General features: G+C 48.3%; 1 long non-coding RNA gene across 1 annotated transcript; it reads right to left on the reverse strand.

The window, feature by feature from the left end:
• Positions 1-240: 240 nt before the first annotated feature.
• Positions 241-8,599, reverse strand: LOC135058298 (uncharacterized). Its single transcript, XR_010244730.1, has 5 exons — positions 8,562-8,599; positions 8,210-8,224; positions 5,667-5,735; positions 630-665; positions 241-292 (listed from the first exon to the last, which is right to left on the reverse strand). It is a non-coding gene; the product is annotated as an uncharacterized LOC135058298 (long non-coding RNA).
• Positions 8,600-22,012: the final 13,413 nt, after the last annotated feature.

Consider the following 22,012-nt stretch of genomic DNA (forward strand, 5'->3'; position numbering starts at 1 on the left):
CTATAGAGGAATCAACTAAATTAGCCTGCACTAAGGACTATGGCATTTCCATATAACAACAATAAGGCTATACAGAATGTAGTGTATTAAAGGAACACAACATCTAAGTAAAAGAAATTCCAATACTTTTATTGTGCAAAGAAAGGAAAAGCTGATGTAAGTTACATCTGAGGAAAGGATACTTTTCACCTAACTGATAAAAGAGAAACATAAGTGGCAATATATTACAACTTATTGGACAGCAAGTGTTACAGTAGCCTTCTGTATAGATACATACCTTTTCTCCCACAGACTGAAAAATAACAGAAAGGAAAGAGGAATATTATTACTAAAGTGTGATGTTAAGTATTTAGAATCATTTATTGTTTCTTCTATGAGTTTTATCGGGTTGATAGTGCACTATCTTATAAAGAGTACCCGGGTCACTCAAACACCTAACGGTGTTGTTTAACAAAGGAGATTTTTTGTATTGCATGCAAATAACCTGTATAGGTTAAAGAAAAGGGAGGGTATTAGTGAGACAGGATTGGAAAAGTGATGTATTTTACTATGTTGGTGAAATGTGTTTTGTTTTTTAAATTTCTTCTAAACCTTTATGAGAAAGAATAAATACTTTTACTTATACTTACCATATGTAATGTACTTGAAATTTCCATCCGGAGATCCTGGAAAACAAACAGAAGAACAGGTATAATACTGTATAGAATGTGCACGCATATACATTTATAGACATATTGATTTGCAAATTCATTACTAAAAGCGGAAAGGGCTTACCCGGGCAAGCCTAAAATAATTAGCTTGGGTGGAGGCACTGATATTAGGTAACCATCCCTTAATAGAATACATAGACAGCTCTAGTTCAGGGTATTGAGGGTAGGGTTACATTTGGAGGCACTGCTGAGATATGAGTTCAGTAAGAATGGAGAATTTAACAGAAGAGGATATATACACTTGGTGTATGCAAAAAGAGAAAAATCCTAAAAAATGTATAGCAATAGGAGGAAATTTCTCTGAATTTTCAGATGAAGAAGTCATTAGAACAATTATAGACAAATTATATGGGGTTAAGAGACCTAAGATTGTGGATAAATGGAGAGAAGAAATAGCTATATTAATAGAAGCTGAAAAGGAGTTAGATCCATGTATGATCCCAATGATGATAATGGCAAATGAGGAAGTTGGGAGGCGGTGGTATATTATCTGGCCTAAGAGAAAAGATGAGGAAGCCAGTAATGCACACATATCCACTTCTGTGGACACCCCTGAAAGGGAAAATGCAAATAGTAATACACAAGGGAATGGTGCAAATGTAGATGGGTCACAGTTTGAGACAATGGTAGATAGAGTGGTTACCCAGTTAGAACGCTGGCACTATGAAGGGAGCTATAGAAGATTACGAATATTTTCGGGGATAGTACCTGTACCACTAGGTGAAGAAATGTACGAGTCCTGGAAAGAAGCTGCTGTTCAGCAAGCTGAGGAATGGCAATGCCCTGATCAAATAAAAAGGCAAAGAGTGGTTGAAAGCTTAAGGGGGCCTGCCATGGGAATAATACAGGCAGCTAGACGAAGTAATCCGCAAGCTACTCTTGAGACATATTTTGAGGCGTTAGATTATGCCTATGGTACCTTAGAAGATGTAGGGGATTTAACATCTAGGTTGCATCATACGTTCCAGGAACCTGGAGAAAAGTTAAGTGCTTACTTAATAAGATTGGACAAACTTTTATACAAGATAGTAGAAAAGGGTGGAATTACCCGGGATGAAGTAGATAGAAGTAGAATGAAGCAGTTATTGAGGGGAGCAATGACCACTGATTCTGTGGCCCAGAAAATTAGATGTTCGGGAACAAGGGAACCTACTCCTACTTTTAACGAATTGTTAAAAGAAGTAAAGCAGGAAGAAGTATTAATCGAAATGAGAGAAAAAACAATAAAAAAGGTTAAGGTCGTTCAACCCTCTATAGAAGTAAATCCTTTTGAAGATAAGGTAGTTAAAACGATAGAAGAGCAAAATAAGAAAATAGAGCAATTTATAGCCTCTCAAAGTAGTAGAAACTCAGGAAACTCTTCTCAGAAGAGTAATAACAATTCATCTGATCGAGGCATGGGAAGAGGAAACTCTTACAATAATAGAGGAAGAGGATGTTTTAGATGTGGTAGAATGGGACACAGAGCGTTTGAATGTAATGCAAATAATGATGGATCATCTTCAAGAACTTCGGTAACAAATTATAACGCACATAGAGGAAATTCTACGGGGCAGGGAAACGAACAGGGGAGGGCTGTGAACCCCTCACAGTCCCCCTAGAAGTCAGCAACTGTGCAATGGGGAATTCATGGTGGAACGGGACGGTGCCAGAGGGTCTATTGGGGCCTGCCCCCATAGTTTCTGCATCTATTAATGGAGTTAACTGTAAAGTACTTTTAGACAGTGGGTCCCAAGTATCTATAATTTTTGAAACATGGTATAATGATCATATATCAAATGTACCCATACAACCACTTAGTGGGCTAGTCATCTGGGGATTAAGTGTTGAAAAGTACCCCTATTTGGGTTATGTACAAGTAACCCTTGAATTTGATGGGAAAACACCTGAAGAGCCTTTAGAAGTACCCTTTATTGCTCTCATATGTCCTAAAATTCAGGGAGAAAGAAATGGGCCCCCTGTGATTGTGGGGACTAACACTCAGTTATACCATGTACTATCAAATTGGTGCCGGGATGAAGATAGACGAGTTATGGGTGTAGGACATACCTTGCTGGTACAACCAGGAACCAATCTCAGTGAAAGTGGGAATGAATTTGATGTTTGTTTTCAGGAAAGTGACATGGTAAAAGAAGACAAGGTTTCTCTAATTAAGGAATTAGAATATAGAAAACAAGCGTTCTCAACAGGAGAATGGGACTTAGGAGAAGCAAAAGGAGTAGAGCATGGCATAAAGTTAAATGATATAAGTCCTTTTAGAGAACGTTCTCGTAGGATAGCACCTGCGGATTTTGAGGACGTTCGGTTACACCTGAAGGGATTACTGGAGAACCAAATCATTATTGAGTCCCGCAGCCCATATGCCTCTCCAATTGTGATAGCAAAAAAAAAAAATGGAAAAATACGTATGTGTGTAGATTATAGGACACTAAATTCTCGAACTGTACCAGACCAGTACACAGTTCCTAAGATTGACGAGGCATTAGATTGTTTACAAGGGAGCAGGTGGTTTTCAGTACTTGATCTAAGAAATGGGTTTTATCAGATTCCTATGTGCCCAGAAGACAGAGAAAAAACAGCCTTTATCTGCCCATTGGGATTCTTCGAATTCTTAAAAATGCCGCAAGGTATAAAGGGAGCTCCTGCTACTTTTCAAAGGACTATGGAGAAAGTTATAGGGGACATGAATTACAGAGAAGTTATTGTCTATCTAGATGATATTATTGTTTTCGGAAATTCCCTAGCCGAACATAACTCCCGTCTATTAAAAGTGTTGGATAGATTAATAGAGGGAGGATTGAAGCTATCCATCGATAAATGCCAGCTATGTAGGTCCTCTGTGAAATATTTGGGACACATTGTAAGTAGGGAAGGAGTGTCAACTGACCCTGCCAAAGTTGATGCAGTGAGGAATTGGCCCCGTCCAACTAAATTGAAAGAACTTAGATCTTTTTTAGGGTTCTGTGGTTATTACCGCCGTTTTGTCCCGAACTATTCTAAAATTTCAAAGCCTCTTACTGATTTGACTAAAGGGTATCCCCCAAATAATAAAAAGAAAACTACTAAAACAATATCCAACCAATGGTTCAAACCAAGTGAACCATTTGGAAACAGATGGGATCCTAAATGTGAAATGGCTTTTCAAGCTCTAAAAGAAAAACTGACGGGTGCTCCAGTCCTGGCATATGCTGATCCAACCCTTCCATATGTTCTCCACACAGATGCTTCACTAGAAGGAATAGGAGGGGTATTATATCAGAAGCACCAAGGTGAACTGAAACCTGTGTCTTTTACTAGCCGGGGCTTATCCATTAGTGAAAAGAACTATCCTACCCATAAGTTGGAATTTTTGGCTTTAAAGTGGTGTGTGGTAGAAAAATTCCATGACTATTTGTATGGTGTACCTTTTGAGGTACACACCGACAATAACCCCTTAACTTATATACAAACAACAGCAAAACTCGATGCTACTGGACACAGGTGGCTTGCAGCATTGGCCTTGTATAACTTCTCTCTAAAATATAGACCTGGAATAAATAATATTGATGCTGACTCGTTGTCTAGGATCCCCAACCAGGGTAGTAGTGACGTTGAAGAAGAATGGATTGAAGTGCCTATGGGAGATGTAAAAGGGATATGTCATCAAATACAAATTGGGGAAATGATGCCAGGAGAAATGTTGAGTCCTCTAGGAGCCACTTCTGAAGCTATCCCATTATCATATTGTTGGCTGAGTAATTTAGAGTTAGAAGGGTTGCCTAGACTCCGGAGAGGCCAGATACAGGATGATCAAAATCAAGATCCAGACATAAGAGATGTAATAAACAAAATGAAACAGAGTTGGAGTTCTAGGCCCCCACTAGTTACCAAAGAAGCTAAGTTATTGGAGCGACAGAGGAACAAGTTATTCCTAACAGATGGGTTATTATATCGTGTAACTATGAAATCTGAAGGAGGTGAAAGGAAACAGTTAGTACTGCCTAAAAAGCATAGGAGTACAGTAATGAAAGCTTTGCACAATGACCATGGCCATTTAGGGTATGACAAAACCTTTAAGCTAATATCAATAGTTTTATTGGCCTGGAATGAGGGAAGAAGTAGAGGCCTATTGTAGGAACTGTGGAAATTGTATAGTTCGGAAAACTGTAATTAAACAAATTGCCCCTTTGGTAAATTTTAAAAGTAGTGGGCCTATGGATTTGATATGCATGGATTTTTTGACACTAGAAGTAGAACCAGGAAAGAAATGTCACATATTGGTGATAACTGATCATTTCACCAGATACGCCCAGGCGTATGTTACACCAAATCAAAAGGCATCAACAGTGGCAAACACATTATGGACCAAATTTTTTATCCACTATGGTTTTCCAAACAGACTTCACTCTGACCAAGGCAGAGAATTTGAAAGTAAACTAATAAAGGAGCTTTGTGTAACCTGTGGAATAACTAAATCTAGGACAACTCCCTATCATCCTCAAGGTGACCCTCAACCTGAGAGGTTCAACAGAACCTTATTGGATATGTTGGGAACATTAAATCCCCTTGATAAAAGGTACTGGAAAAGACATACTGACCGTTTAGTACATGCATATAATTGTACGCAGAATGAAGCCACAGGGTATTCCCCCTACTATTTAATGTTTGGTCGTGAAGCCAGGCTTCCCATAGATGTATGTATGGGGATATCCACTAGTGACAAACCTGCTATCTCCCACTTAAAATACATAAAGAAATTGCGGGAGGAATTACAGGAGGCTTATGATATTGCTGAATGTGCAGCAAGGAAATTGGGATTAAAAAATAAGACCAGATATGACAGGAGAATACGTGACCATGAGTTAGTTCCAGGGGATCGAGTTTTACTGAGATACCTAGGGACACCTAGAAAGTTTAAAATTTCAAATAGGTGGAGGGAAGATCCTTTTGTGATAGTTGAGAAATTTTCAAACTTACCTGTATATAAGATCAAGCCTGAGTCAGGAGAAAACAGGATACTGACATATCATAGGCAACATCTATTACCTATAGGGAAAGAAGTTCGGTTAGAAGGGCTTGAAGTAAACGATACTACCAGCACAACTACTGAAAGAACAAAAAGTAGAGATGCAAAACATAATGAATTGAGTATGATAAATGACCTAGATGATGAAACAGAGATACAAGGGTATTATTATAAGGATGAATGTTTGGGTGTTGGCAAATTTACTGATGACCATGTTACAGAGGGTCCCCTAGAACATGTGGAAGGTAATATCCAAAAGTCTAATGATAACTATCCCTGGGAAGGAAATCTGGACTATTGTAATATTGAAAGTCCAAGGGTATCAGATGACTCTGATAGGTTTTCATATCCTTATAGTGAAATAGAGGAGGAGCAGGTATGGGATAGATCAAGAAGGGTATGCCGGCCCCCATCGATGCTTACCTATGATGAATTAGGAAAACCTAGCATTATACCCAGAATAATACATCCCAATATGGTAGATGTGTGGCCTTACTATGGGTACTTACCCATACAAACCTGGAGTTAGTCAAATTAGAAATGGTGATCCAATTGCTTTAAATGATTTAAAATGGATCACCAGGGGGAGAGTGTAATATGAATATTATGCTGTAAATATAAGAAATGTATATGTCTGATGTGTGTATATATATATATATATATATATATATTCATTTATGCGTGTGTAAATGTGTATATAGATGAACTTTTACAAAAAAAAAGAAGAAGAAGGTTGAATATTTGTGATATATATATATATTTATTTAAATTATATAGTGTATGAGTTTAACATTATAGCCTGTCATATAATGATACTTGACCTAGTAGTTACTGTGTGTTTTGTGGGATAGTGAGGGACATTGTGGGCCAGCAATAGCCTGCAGGGCAGCAAAGAGTGGCAGATGGAGTCCTTATATGGTCCGCGCGCTGCGGGAGTAATACCCTGCAGGGCGGGAAAAGCAGGCCCACGAGCGGGGATACAAGGTGGATCGCGAGCTGGGGGAGAAATAGATATTGATTGGCGGCGGCTAGGGGACAGCGCGCGGCTCCGGCGGGAAGGAGGCCGCACGAGCCAGAGGTCTGGGGGGAATAAATAGAGCTCCCCGCCGGCGGTGAGGCAGACTGCGGTTCCCCTTGCGAGAGTACACACCTGGATCTCCTGTGCAGGCTGACAGAGCTGTAGATTGTTACAGCTGCCAGCGGAGTCCAGGTGATGTGACCGGAGCAGGGCAGATGGAGAGGCGCTGATGGGCGGCAGCGTGAGTGCTATCTAAAAGTACTCACTGTATTGCCGGAGTTGCTGAGGACGCCGGCGGGTTTCCGTGTGCTGTGAGGCCGGGGCTGACTAGCGGAGAGGGTCGGGCGCTGGTGCCAGCGGAGGAGTGCGGAGGATCGCTGCAGCGACGCCGGCGGGACCCGGGAGGCGGCAAGTGTATCAGTGTCCCTGCGGCTGATGAAGGAAGAGGAGGGCTGGCACTGACGGACATGACGGCTCATAGCAACCAGTGAAGCTACTCTGGTTGCTGGGGAGTGAGCAGCGTCAGTGTCTGTGTAATGAATAGAGTGAGCTCCGCCCACCGTATGCTGTTCCATTGAAAAGGAGGAGGAGTCGGGGGAGCGCTCAGCACGGCCAAAGCACAACTGAAGCGTGAGTGACCCACAAATCCTTTTGCACCTACTTTACACTTAAGCCAAAGCATATCCTTCACAGTTAAACTTAGCACAGGAATGCCAGCCATAGACAGTCTTAGCACCACCTTAAGCGGATAAAATTTATATGCATAATGTGCCTGGAATGAACTATATTTTGCATTACTAACAGTGAGAGACATTTTATTACTAAAGGTGTGGAAAGAAATTAAGTAACCTCCTGCAGTTGTTAATATTACCTCAAAGGGCAGAGAGGTCAGCATGACCCAAAGAAATAACATCATATACTATAGCTTGGGAACATCAAGTGTATAACCGACACTTTTCCTAGCATATTGTTTGGGACCAAGCATTAACTTATAGCATTCTAATCTAATGGTGCCCTATATATATATATATATTATACTCTATATATATATATATTCTGGAAGAAATCTGAAAGAACTGTCAGCTAATAAGGGGAGGAGAGAAGGTGATTTGTTACTGCAACAGCATGAAGCAAAAGTGTAGGTGCATTTAACCGACTGGTTACAACATATACTAACAGCAATATAAATTTAGTTATCACTATAGAGGAATCAACTAAATTAGCCTGCACTAAGGACTATGGCATTTCCATATAACAACAATAAGGCTATACAGAATGTAGTGTATTAAAGGAACACAACATCTAAGTAAAAGAAATTCCAATACTTTTATTGTGCAAAGAAAGGAAAAGCTGATGTAAGTTACATCTGAGGAAAGGATACTTTTCACCTAACTGATAAAAGAGAAACATAAGTGGCAATATATTACAACTTATTGGACAGCAAGTGTTACAGTAGCCTTCTGTATAGATACATACCTTTTCTCCCACAGACTGAAAAATAACAGAAAGGAAAGAGGAATATTATTACTAAAGTGTGATGTTAAGTATTTAGAATCATTTATTGTTTCTTCTATGAGTTTTATCGGGTTGATAGTGCACTATCTTATAAAGAGTACCCGGGTCACTCAAACACCTAACGGTGTTGTTTAACAAAGGAGATTTTTTGTATTGCATGCAAATAACCTGTATAGGTTAAAGAAAAGGGAGGGTATTAGTGAGACAGGATTGGAAAAGTGATGTATTTTACTATGTTGGTGAAATGTGTTTTGTTTTTTAAATTTCTTCTAAACCTTTATGAGAAAGAATAAATACTTTTACTTATACTTACCATATGTAATGTACTTGAAATTTCCATCCGGAGATCCTGGAAAACAAACAGAAGAACAGGTATAATACTGTATAGAATGTGCACGCATATACATTTATAGACATATTGATTTGCAAATTCATTACTAAAAGCGGAAAGGGCTTACCCGGGCAAGCCTAAAATAATTAGCTTGGGTGGAGGCACTGATATTAGGTAACCATCCCTTAATAGAATACATAGACAGCTCTAGTTCAGGGTATTGAGGGTAGGGTTACACATACATATATATATATATATATATATATATATATATATATACACACACAATGTATTGTTTGAACTAGGGGAGTATCGGGTAGTTTGGATAAATTAGCTATTTTACATATATATATATACACACCGCAGTTTAATCCTAATACTCCCACTTCAGCCTAAACCTAATCTTCCCCCCGCATGTTACCTTACCGTGGGCCTGGCAAACACTCGTTTGGGGATTCCAGCGGTCAGGGATCCGAGCAGTGTCGTAGTTCCGGTGTCTTGTATTTCGAATGCTGGGATCCCCTCCCTGCTCATATATATATATTACAGAATAAACAGCGGCAACTGTATTGAACAAGTCACATACAACCGACGTTTCCAGGCTCGCAGACCATTTTTCAAGGTGTGAATAAGGGGAAAAAAAGGTCTGCGAGCCTCGAAACGTCGGTTGTATGTGACTTGTTCAATACAGTTTTTGTTTACTGTACTGCAACGTTTTGAGGTAATCCCCCCAACTGTCATCAGGACCCACTTGTCCTGATGATGGGGGGAAGTATCCCGAAACGTCGAAATAAAGCACTTTATCTTTCACCAAGTGCTGAGTCCGGGAGTGCCGGGAGAGTCTGGTGTGTGGGTGTGTGTATATTATATATATTTATATATATATATATATATATATATATATATATACACACATACATACACATATACACACACCCACAACCCAGAGCCTACGTTTAAATTTACTACATAATTAAAAAAGTAAAGAACTGAACAGCCCATCTTGACCTTGCAGACAGGACTGAAGCCTGTCTCTTCACCCGGCCAGTACACACGCGCTGGCAGGGAGCTTCCTTCTTTCCTCCAGCCTGCGTGCTCAGCCAGTCGCTAAGAAGCAGGCTGCAGCGTGACACATTATTGGGCAGCTGAGCCGTCGCTTGGCAAGCAGCCCAGGAAGCGCTCAGCGGCGCCGGCGGCTGTGTGAGCGGCGGCTGCTGCTGGGCTCATAGTGGGGAGGGGAGCGCAGTGGGGTGCCGTGGATCGGATTACAGATCCGATCTGTGGCGCGTGACGGGGGGCCCTGTCAGACAGGGGGGCCCGGGGTACTTAACCCCGGAGCCCCCCTCCCCCCCCCCCCCTTAATCCGGCTTTGCTGTGAGGGGTTAAATGATTGAATGTTATGGAATAAATAATAATAAATACTAGCATAGAAGACACGACTGAGCTATACAGCAGTATGACCTTGTACAGAATGTACCACGTGAGTGTTCTGTGAGCGGCAGACAATACGCAGGCCCTGTATCTACTCTCATTCTTAGTATTACAGCACAAGCTCATGTCATTGTGTGCTTATTAAAGGAAGGACATAGATAGACGCAGCAGTATGTCGTCCTATAGGTTATATAATCCCCGCACTGTCGGCATGGGGGGAGAGAGATACAGCATTACTGGGTAGTGATGGCCATCGATGATTTCAAATCATTGATGTTCTATGACCAATGGTAACTGCTTTTACCATCGATGGGGGAGAACCCGATTGTGTCCCATCATCGATGTTACAGAGCTACCGACTTTTCTTTTTTATCCTTCCTTCCAGGTGTCGTGTCACAGAGCCTAGATCGGCCCCCTGACACCTATGAAGCCCCGCCCCTGGGCTCTGATTGGGTCGCAGCTCATTGCACACTAAAGCAGGCGTGACCATTGTGTGAAACGATCACTGGTTTGCCTTGCACATGGTTTCACACCATCGAGGTTATCCATCAATAGTACCATCGATGGTGACCATCAATGGATAACCCAGCGATAGTGATCCCTATTATTGAGTCTCTATGTTAGACTGTTCTGTGAATTCCTCTGTGACCTGCGTCCAGCACCGTGAGTACTCGCCGTGATCAACACCACAAGGTCACTGGTTGTTGAATGGCGCTCGGCCAGCAGAAGACACTCTGTGAGTCTGAGTGATTGACACACCGCCATTACGTCACACCTCACAATACTGCCGACTCATGGCTGCCGGCACTTTGCAACATTACTGGTCAAACTGAGAAGCGGGCGATTTTCTGCCACCACAAGGTTCCGATATCCGCTCTACACACTACGCTTCTTTCTGCCGCACCACGCTGAATTTGCATATGCCTGCCCACAAGGAGGATGAGGTAATCAGGATAAACCAATGGGAAATGAGGACAGACTATTGAGAATGCCCACACACTAGCTTTGGAATAAAGCCGGCCAGCATGTGTGGGCTATATACTATATACATGCCAGTATTTATCCTGCATGCAACCAGCATAGAAGGCCCCTGGGCAAAGCACAGCACTGGGGCCCCTACCCACCCATTCATGGGAATAATAAACAACTGTGTCCTTCCGTCCCCTCCACCCGGACTGTGTGCATGACTACTGTCACCCATCCCCCCCCCCCGCCCTGACTATGTGCATGACTACTGTCACCCCCCCCGCCCTGACTGTGTGCATGACTACTGTCACCCCCCCGCCCTGACTGTGTGCATGACCGTCACCCCCCCGCCCTGACTGTGTGCATGACTACTGTCACCCCCCCGCCCTGACTGTGTGCATGACCGTCACCCCCCCCGCCCTGACTGTGTGCATGACTACTGTCACCCCCCTCCCCGCCCTGACTGTGTGCATGACTACTGTCCTCCCCGCCCTGACTGTGTGCATGACTACTGTCACCCATCCCCCCCCCCCCCCGCCCTGACTATGTGCATGACTACTGTCACCACTACCCCGCCCTGACTGTGTGGATGAACACTTCCCCACCCTCCCCCGCAGTGGCGTAAGTTTGTCTCAGTTGCCCGGAGGCAAGAAAAATATTGGTGCCCCCCCCCCCCCCCCTCCCATGTATATAATTTGCTCCTGCATAGTAAGCCTGCAGAGTCTAACTATATGAAGCTACTACAAAACCATTGCAACTAGGCATATCTATGTAGGGGTCCAGCCACACACTACATAGATCTGCTCAGTCCCTCCCAATGCTGATTATTTCTCTGACAATTAATTTGCAAGTGTCATATCCAGGATTAGAACCCACAACCCATTACACTGGAAGCATGCACCTTACTGATGGAGATATCTGCTGTTTCATAGGAAGTATGAGAATTCTAACTATATGAAGTTACTTGTAATCGTCAGAGAAATAACCTCAAATAGTTAGAATTCTCATGCTTCCTTTATAGGAGCAAATAGCTTCATCAGTAAGGTGTCTGGTTCCAGTATATCTATAATAAAGAGGGTGTGATTTGTAAGGTGTAGTGGCTAGTGGGGAAGTTGGCTACAGAAGAGTTACCGGCTGTTGTCAATTAACTTAATTGATTAATGTTGCTGAACACACAGAACAGGAGGAGAGGTGCCCCCCTTCAAAGCAGGAGCCCGGCGGCAGCTGACTCCGTTGCCTCCCAGAGTTCTGCCTCTGCTCCCCCGCCCTTACTGTGTGCATGACTACTGTCACCACCACCCCGCCCTGTGTGCATGACTACTGTCACCCCCCCGCCCTGACTGTGTGCATGACTACTGTCACCCCCCCCCCCCGCCCTGACTGTGTGCATGAACACCGCCCCCCCTCCCCCGCCCCGACTGTGTGCATGACCACTGCCACCCCCCCGCCCTGACTGTGTGCATGACTACTGCCACCCCCCCGCCCTGACTGTGTGCATGACTACTGTCACCCCCCCTCCCCGCTCTGACTGTGTGCATGACAACTGTCACCCCCCCCCCGCCCTGATTGTGTGCATGACAACTGTAACCCCCCCCCGCCCTGACTGTGTGCATGACAACTGTCACCCCCCCCCCCCGCCCTGATTGTGTGCATGACAACTGTCACCCCCCCCCCGCCCTGACTGTGTGCATGACTACTGTCACCCCCCCCCCCCGCCCTGACTGTGTGCATGACTACTGTGTCCCCCCCCCACCCTGACTGTGTGCATGACTACTGTCACCACCCCCCCGCCCTAACTGTGTGCATGACTACTGTCACCCCCCCCCCCCGCCCTGACTGTGTGCATGAACACTGCCCCCCCTCCCCCGCCCTGACTGTGTGCATGACTACTGCCACCCCCCCGCCCTGACTGTGTGCATGACTAATGTCACCCCCCCTCCCCGCCCTGACTGTGTGCATGACAACTGTCACCCCCCCCCCCGCCCTGACTGTGTGCATGACTACTGTCACCACCACCCCACCCTGACTGTGTGCATGACTACTGTCACCACCCCCCCCGCCCTGACTGTGTGCATGAACACTGCCCCCCCTCCCCCCGCCCTGACTGTGTGCATGACTACTGCCACCCCCCCCCCCCCCCGCCCGGACTGTGTGCATGACTACTGTCACCACCACCCCGCCCTAACTGTGTGCATGACTACTGTCACCCCCCCCGCCCTGACTGTGTGCATGACTAGTGTCACCCTCCCCCCCCCGCCCTGACTGTGTGCATGAACACTGCCCCCCCTCCCCCGCCCTGACTGTGTGCATGACTACTGCCACCCCCGCCCTGACTGTGTGTGACTGTGTGCATGACTACTGTCACCCCCCCCCCCCCGCCCTGACTGTGTGCATGAACACTGCCCCCCTCCCCCGCCCTGACTGTGTGCATGACTACTGTCACCACCCCCGCCCTGACTGTGTGTGACTGTGTGCATGACTACTGTCACCCCCCCCCCCCCCGCCCTGACTGGGTGCATGACTACTGTCACCACCCCCGCCCTGACTGTGTGCATGACTACTGTCACCCCCCCCCCCCGCCCTGACTGTGTGCATGACTACTGTCACCCCCCCCCGCCCTGACTGTGTGCATGACTACTGTCACCCCCCCACCCTGACTGTGTGCATGACTACTGTCACCCCCCCCCCCCGCCCTGACTGTGTGCATGACTACTGTCACCATCCACCCCCCCGCCCTGACAGTGTGCATGACTACTGTCACCCCCCGCCCTGACTGTGTGCATGACTACTGTCACCCCCTCTCCCCGCCCTGACTGTGTGCATGACTACTGTGTCCCCCCCACCCTGACTGTGTGCATTGACTACTGTCACCAACTCCCCGCCCTGACTGTGTGCATGACTACTGTGTCCCCCCCCCCCACCCTGACTGTGTGCATGACTACTGTCACCACCACCCCCGCCCTGACTGTGTGCATGACTACTGTCACCACCCCCCGCCCTGACTGTGTGCATGACTACTGTGTCCCCCCCACCCTGACTGTGTGCATGACTACTGTCACCAACTCCCCGCCCTGACTGTGTGCATGACTACTGTCACCACCCCCCCGCCCTGACTGTGTGCATGACTACTGTCACCCCCCCCCCACCCTGACTGTGTGCATGACTACGGTCACCCCCCCTCCCCGCCCTGACTGTGTGCATGACTACTGTCACCCCCCCCCGCCCTGACTGTGTGCATGACTACTGTCACCACCCCCCTGCCCTGACTGTGTGCATGACTACTGTCACCCCCCCCCCCCCCGCCCTGACTGTGTGCATGACTACTGTCACCCCCCCCCCCCGACTGTGTGCATGACTACTGTGTGTCCCCCCGCCCTGACTGTGTGCATGACTACTGTCACACCCCCCCCCCCCCGCCCTGACTGTGTGCATGACAACTGTCACACCCCCCCGTCCTGACTGTGTGCATGACTACTGTCACCCCCCCTCCCCGCCCTGACTGTGTGCATGACAACTGTCACACCCCCCCGTCCTGACTGTGTGCATGACTACTGTCACCACCCCCCCGCCCAGACTGTGTGCATCACTACTGTCACCCCACCCGCCCTGACTGTGTGCATGACTACTGTGTCCCCCCCCCGCCCTGACTGTCTGCATGACTACTGTCACCCCCCCCCCCCTCCCTGACTGTGTGCATGACTACTGTCACCCCCACCGCCCCCCACCCTGACTGTGTGCATGACTACTGTCACCCCCCCCCCCACAACACTGGTCATTTGTATTGGACATTAGTGTGCTCCCCCACATTCTCACACCCACCCGCACTGCTCCCCACATTCTCACACCCACCGCACTGCTCCCCCACATTCTCACACCCACCCGCACTGCTCCCCCACATTCTCACACCCACCCGCACTGCTCCCCCACATTCTCACAGCCACCCGCACTGCTCCCCCACATTCTCACACCCACCCGCACTGCTCCCCTGAGACCAGGACATTCATATATACTATAATCATAATAATACGCTGTCTCAATTTCCTTCTTCTGTTGGTTACCTGAGAATGAGCCTTTACCATGTTGTTTTCTTCTAGTGTACTTCCGCCCCACGGTGTGCTATTCCTGTCATGTGTACCTCCTCTTCCAGCGGTGACCTACACAGTGCGACCCACATGGTGGCCTTGGATGGTTCCTCCGCAGACAGGATCTTCATGTGGATCTTTCTGTGCAGGGTATATCATACTACACATGTGTATATGTATTGTGCCCTTGTATGGCTCACCTCCCACATTGTAACCTCCGTAGTGCGCCCAACATGGCTGCCTCATCTGGTACGCTTGATGATGGGATGAAAAATAAATGGACCTGATTGGGAACATAAATTAAGAAGGAAGTCCAGGTAGAGAGCATTATGACCCCCCTGGAATGGGTCATGTTGGGAGGTATGGATTGTGTACATTAAATTTAAACCAATAGTGTATACTAGATGTAAACTAATTGTGTAATAATGTCTGGGTACTGTTTATAGCTCCACCTGAGAGAAAAAATACTTTATAACGTATTCTGTAGTGAAACAAAGACAAATCACACATAGACAAATACATCTACAATACAGTATATCTTGCAAGAAAACAATAGCTGCAGCCTATGTACTACTTACACCCTGGGACAGGACTCAGGAGGACTCTCTGGGGTAAGTTTACTAAGGGAGCTGTATTTAAGATGGGATGTTGCCCATAGCAACCAATCACATTCTACTTCTGATTTATCTAACACCTTCTAGAAGATAATACCTGGAATCTGATAGGTTGCTATGGGCAATGTGCCTCTCTCTCATTAGAGGTTACACAGGACCCTGACACCCAGGTAGAGAGGAGGAGATGATGAAGCTGGCATCCCCTGGTCACTTACCACCCCATCCCCCCCCCCTCCCCATCTTATCTCTCCTCTGCCATTACCACATGAATCTCTGCATGTACTGCATACTGTCCTGCTCACATTCTGAATGCCTGGTTCCGCTGCTGCACAAAAGAGAGGGCTAGTGAAAATCGGGTGACCCTCCCGGCCCCCCTGAAAGGTGGGCAAGCCTCCCGCTTTCCCCCTCGGCCGCCCGCAGCAGTGAACAAGTAGGCGGGCCGAGGGGGGCCGATGACGCGATTCGCGCTGAATCGCGTCATCGTAGCTCCGCCTCCCGCTATGCAACGCCTCATTTCTCAGCACAGCACAGCGGGGGGTGGAGTCACGATGACGCGACCCTGATGCAACGCCCCCGGACCTCCCATCCTGCTGCCGGCCACGCCCCCAAACCACCCGTACTGCTGCCGGCCACGCCCCCATTCACCTACAACGCTGCCTTCTCCCGCAGGAGGAGGCAGCAAAGTAGGTAAGCCTGGGCTAATGTTGTTAGTGCACCCCCCCCCACCCCCTCCCCCCCGACTATGCTCCAGACTGTCTCTCTGTAGCAGGTTATCTCCCCTGCAGACTGTCTCTCTGTAGCAGGTCATCTCCCCTGCAGACTGTCTCTCTGTAGCAGGTTATCTCCCCTCCAGACTGTCTCTCTGTAGCAGGTTATCTCCCCTCCAGACTGTCTCTCTGTAGCAGGTTATCTCCCCTCCAGACTGTCTCTCTGTAGCAGGTTATCTCCCCTCCAGACTCTCTCTCTCTCTCTAGCAGGTTATCTCCCCTGCAGACTGTCTCTCTGTAGCAGGTTATGTCCCCTGCAGCCTGTCTCCCTGTAGCAGGTTATGTCCCCTGCAGACTGTCTCTCTATAGCAGGTTATGTCCCCTGCAGACTGTCTCCCTGTAGCAGGTTATGTCCCCTGCAGACTGTCTCTCTGTAGCAGGTTATCTCCCCTGCAGACTGTCTCCCTGTAGCAGGTTATGTCCCCTGCAGACTGTCTCTCTGTGGCAGGTTATGTCCCCTGCAGCCTGTCTCCCTGTAGCAGGTTATCTCCCCTGCAGCCTGTCCCTCTGTAGCAGGTTATCTCCAATGCAGACTGTCCCTCTGTAGCAGGTTATCTCCCCTGCCGACTGTCTCTCTGTAGCAGGTTATGTCCTCTGCAGACTGTCCCTCTGTAGCAGGTTATCTCCCCTGCAGACTGTCTCTCTGTAGCAGGTTATCTCCCCTGCAGACTGTCTCTCTGTAGCAGGTTATCTCCTCTGCAGACTGTCTCTCTGTAGCAGGTTATGTCCCCTGCAGCCTGTCTCCCTGTAGCAGGTTATGTCCCCTGCAGACTGTCTCCCTGTAGCAGGTTATGTCCCCTGCTGCCTGTCTCTCTGTAGCAGGTTATCTCCCCTGCAGACTGTCTCCCTTTAGCAGGTTATGTCCCCTGCAGACTGTCTCTCTGTAGCAGGTTATCTCCCCTGCAGACTGTCTCCCTGTAGCAGGTTATGTCCCCTGCAGACTGTCCCTCTGTAGTAGGTTATCTCCCCTGCAGACTGTCTCTCTGTAGCAGGTTATCTCCCCTGCAGACTGTCTCTCTGTAGCAGGTTATGTCCCCTGCAGACTGTCCCTCTGTAGCAGGTTATCTCCCTGCAGACTGTCTCTCTGTAGCAGGTTATCTCCCCTGCAGACTGTCTCTCTGTGGCAGGTTATCTCCCTGCAGACTGTCTCTCTGTAGCAGGTTATGTCCCCTGCAGACTGTCCCTCTGTAGCAGGTTATCTCCCCTGCAGACTGTCTCCCTGTAGCAGGTTATCTCCCCTGCAGACTATCCCTCTGTAGCAGGTTATCTCCCCTGCAGACTGTCTCTCTGTAGCAGGTTATCTCCCCTGCAGACTGTCTCTCTGTGGCAGGTTATCTCCCTGCAGACTGTCTCTCTGTAGCAGGTTATGTCCCCTGCAGACTGTCCCTCTGTAGCAGGTTATGTCCCCTGCAGACTGTCTCTCTGTAGCAGGTTATCTCCCCTGCAGACTGTCTCCCTGTAGCAGGTTATCTCCCCTGCAGACTGTCTCTCTGTAGCAGGTTATCTCCCCTGCAGACTGTCTCTCTGTAGCAGGTTATCTCCCCTGCAGACTGTCTCTCAGTAGCAGGTTATCTCCCCTGCAGACTGTCTCCCTGTAGCAGGTTATCTCCCCTGCAGACTATCCCTCTGTAGCAGGTTATCTCCCCTGCAGACTGTCTCTCTGTAGCAGGTTATCTCCCCTACAGACTGTCTCTCTGTAGCAGGTTATCTCCCCTGCAGACTGTCTCCCTGTAGCAGGTTATCTCCCCTGCAGACTATCCCTCTGTAGCAGGTTATCTCCCCTGCAGATTGTCTCTCTGTAGCAGGTTATCTCCCCTGCAGACTGTCCCTCTGTAGCAGGTTATGTCCCCTGCAGACTGTCTCTCTGTAGCAGGTTATCTCCCCTGCAGACTGTCTCTCTGTGGCAGGTTATGTCCCCTGCAGACTGTCTCTCTGTAGCAGGTTATCTCCCCTGCAGACTGTCTCCCTGTAGCAGGTTATGTCCCCTGCAGACTGTCCCTCTGTAGTAGGTTATCTCCCCTGCAGACTGTCTCTCTGTAGCAGGATATCTCCCCTGCAGACTGTCTCTCTGTAGCAGGTTATGTCCCCTGCAGACTGTCCCTCTGTAGCAGGTTATCTCCCTGCAGACTGTCTCTCTGTAGCAGGTTATGTCCCCTGCAGACTGTCTCCCTGTAGCAGGTTATGTCCCCTGCAGACTGTCCCTCTGTAGCAGGTTATGACCCCTGCAGACTGTCTCTCTGTAGCAGGTTATCTCCCCTGCAGACTGTCTCCCTGTAGCAGGTTATGTCCCCTGCAGACTGTCCCTCTGTAGCAGGTTATGTACCCTGCAGACTGTCTCTCTGTAGCAGGTTATCTCCCCTGCAGACTGTCTCCCTGTAGCAGGTTATCTCCCCTGCAGACTGTCTCTCTGTAGCAGGTTATCTCCCCTGCAGACTGTCTCTCTGTAGCAGGTTATCTCCCCTGCAGACTGTCTCCCTGTAGCAGGTTATCTCCCCTGCAGACTATCCCTCTGTAGCAGGTTATCTCCCCTGCAGACTGTCTCTCTGTAGCAGGTTATCTCCCCTGCAGACTGTCTCTCTGTAGCAGGTTATCTCCCCTGCAGACTGTCTCCCTGTAGCAGGTTATCTCCCCTGCAGACTATCCCTCTGTAGCAGGTTATCTCCCCTGCAGACTGTCTCTCTGTAGCAGGTTATCTCCCCTGCAGACTGTCCCTCTGTAGCAGGTTATGTCCCCTGCAGACTGTCTCTCTGTAGCAGGTTATCTCCCCTGCAGACAGTCTCCCTGTAGCAGGTTATGTCCCCTGCAGACTGTCCCTCTGTAGCAGGTTATGTCCCCTGCAGACTGTCTCTCTGTAGCAGGTTATCTCCCCTGCAGACTGTCTCTCTGTGGCAGGTTATGTCCCCTGCAGACTGTCTCCCTGTAGCAGGTTATCTCCCCTGCAGACTGTCTCTCTGTGGCAGGTTATCTCCCCTGCAGACTGTCTCTCTGTGGCAGGTTATCTCCCCTGCAGACTGTCTCTCTGTAGCAGGTTATCTCCCCTGCAGACTGTCTCTCTGTGGCAGGTTATCTCCCCTGCAGACTGTCTCCCTGTAGCAGGTTATGTCCCCTGCAGCCTATCTCCCCTGCAGACTGTCTCCCTGTAGCAAGTTATCTCCTCTGCAGACTGTCCCTCTGTAGCAGGTTATGTCCCCTGCAGACTGTCTCTCTGTAGCAGGTAATGTCCCCTGCAGACTGTCCCTCTGTAGCAGGTTATCTCCCCTGCAGCCTGTCCCTCTGTAGCAGGTTATCTCCCCTGCAGACTGTCCCTCTGTAGCAGGTTATGTCCCCTGCAGACTGTCCCTCTGTAGCAGGTTATCTCCCCTGCACTCACCCCCAGCACATTCATACATACACATATAATTATATATATAAATCCCGGCTCTCCTCCTTCCTGCTCTCTTACAGTACAGTGAGGTCTGTCACTCTCTGCAGAATCTAAAGTCTCCACACAGTAAGTACCAATCTCTCTACCCAGTCACAGGGATGTCTCTATAGAATGCTCTGTCCGGTGGTAGCCAGGGTGTCTCTTTACAGGGCTATGTTATAACAGGCAGTTTGTATTCATGCTGACTCTCTCAATTGCTTTATTATATTATACAGTCTCTGTCTAGTCACAGGTGTGTCTGTGTAGCATGCTGTCCTTTATTAGACAGTCTGTGTCAATAACAGGGATGTCTCTTTCAGAATGCTGTATTATGTTGAACAGTTTGTGTGTAGTCTCAGGGATGTCTTTCTAGAGTGTTACCTTATTTTAGGCAGCTTGTACTCAGGGGGAGTTCTGTATTAGACAGTCTGAGTGCAGTCACAGACTGCTGTTATATTACACAGTATCTGTCTAGTTGCAGGGGTGGTTCTATAACAGATATCTCTCTAGAGTGCTGCTTGTGTTATGCCTTTATAGAGTGCTGCACTATATTAGACAGTATAAGGTGGAGTGGACTCTGAGCTGTGAGCAAAGAAAAATATCCAGTAACTTTGTGTAGAGCCATGCTGCGCCAGGGGTGGTGTGGGGGGTCCAAGCTCAGATCTACATTGTGGTGTTAAAATAAAGTTGTCCAGCATGTGTGGGCTGCATGCAACAGCAGCCAGTATTTACCCTGCATGCAGTAATGCATGTATTTACCCCCTTGTGCTCACCGTGCTAGAGAGGGATTACCGTGAGACCAGTGGCTGCTAGAGAGGGATCACCGTGAGACCAGTGGTTGATGGAGAGGGATCACTGTGAGACCGGTAACTGCTAGAGAGGGATCCCTGTGAGACCGGTGGCTGCTAGAGAGGGATCACTGTGAGACCAGTGGCTGCTAGAGAGGGAGCACTGTGAGACCAGTGGCTGCTAGAAAGGGATCACTGTGACCAGTGACTGCTAGAGAGGGATCACTGTGACCAGTGGCTGCTAGAGAGTGATCACTGTGACCAGTGGCTGCTAGAGAGGGATCACTGTGAGACCAGTGGCTGCTAGAGAGGGATCACTGTGAGACCAGAGGCTGCTAGAGAGGGATCACTGTGACCAGTGGCTGCTAGAGAGTGATCACTGTGACCAGTGGCTGCTAGAGAGGGATCACTGTGACCAGTGGCTGCTAGAGAGTGATCACTGTGACCAGTGACTGCTAGAGAGGGATCACTGTGACCAGTGACTGCTAGAGAGGGATCACTGTGACCAGTGGCTGCTAGAGAGGGATCACTGTGACCAGTGGCTGCTAGAGAGGGATCACTGTCAGACCGGTGGCTGCTAGAGAGGGATCACTGTGACCAGTGGCTGCTAGAGAGGGATCACCGTGAGACCAGTGGCTGCTAGAGAGGGATCACCGTGAGACCAGTGGCTGCTAGAGAGGGATCACCGTGAAACCAGTGGCTGCTAGAGAGGGATCACCATGAGACCAGTGGCTGCTAGAGAGGGTTCACTGTGAGACCAGAGGCTGATAGAGAGGGATCCCTGTGAGACCGGTGGCTGCTAGAGAGGGATCACTGTGAGACCAGTGGCTGCTAGAAAGGGATCACTGTGACCAGTGACTGCTAGAGAGGGATCACTGTGACCAGTGGCTGCTAGAGAGTGATCACTGTGACCAGTGGCTGCTAGAGAGGGATCACTGTGAGACCAGTGGCTGCTAGAGAGGGATCACTGTGAGACCAGAGGCTGCTAGAGAGGGATCACTGTGACCAGTGGCTGCTAGAGAGGGATCACTGTGAGACCAGAGGCTGCTAGAGAGGGATCACTGTGACCAGTGGCTGCTAGAGAGGGATCACTGTGACCAGTGGCTGCTAGAGAGGGATCACTGTGACCAGTGGCTGCTAGAGAGTGATCACTGTGACCAGTGACTGCTAGAGAGGGATCACTGTGACCAGTGACTGCTAGAGAGGGATCACTGTGACCAGTGGCTGCTAGAGAGGGATCACTGTGACCAGTGACTGCTAGAGAGGGATCACTGTCAGACCGGTGGCTGCTAGAGAGGGATCACTGTGACCAGTGGCTGCTAGAGAGGGATCACCGTGAGACCAGTGGCTGCTAGAGAGGGATCACCGTGAGACCAGTGGCT

The sequence above is a fragment of the Pseudophryne corroboree genome, chromosome 3, assembly GCF_028390025.1.
Source record: "Pseudophryne corroboree isolate aPseCor3 chromosome 3, aPseCor3.hap2, whole genome shotgun sequence".
Lineage (NCBI taxonomy): Eukaryota > Metazoa > Chordata > Amphibia > Anura > Myobatrachidae > Pseudophryne > Pseudophryne corroboree.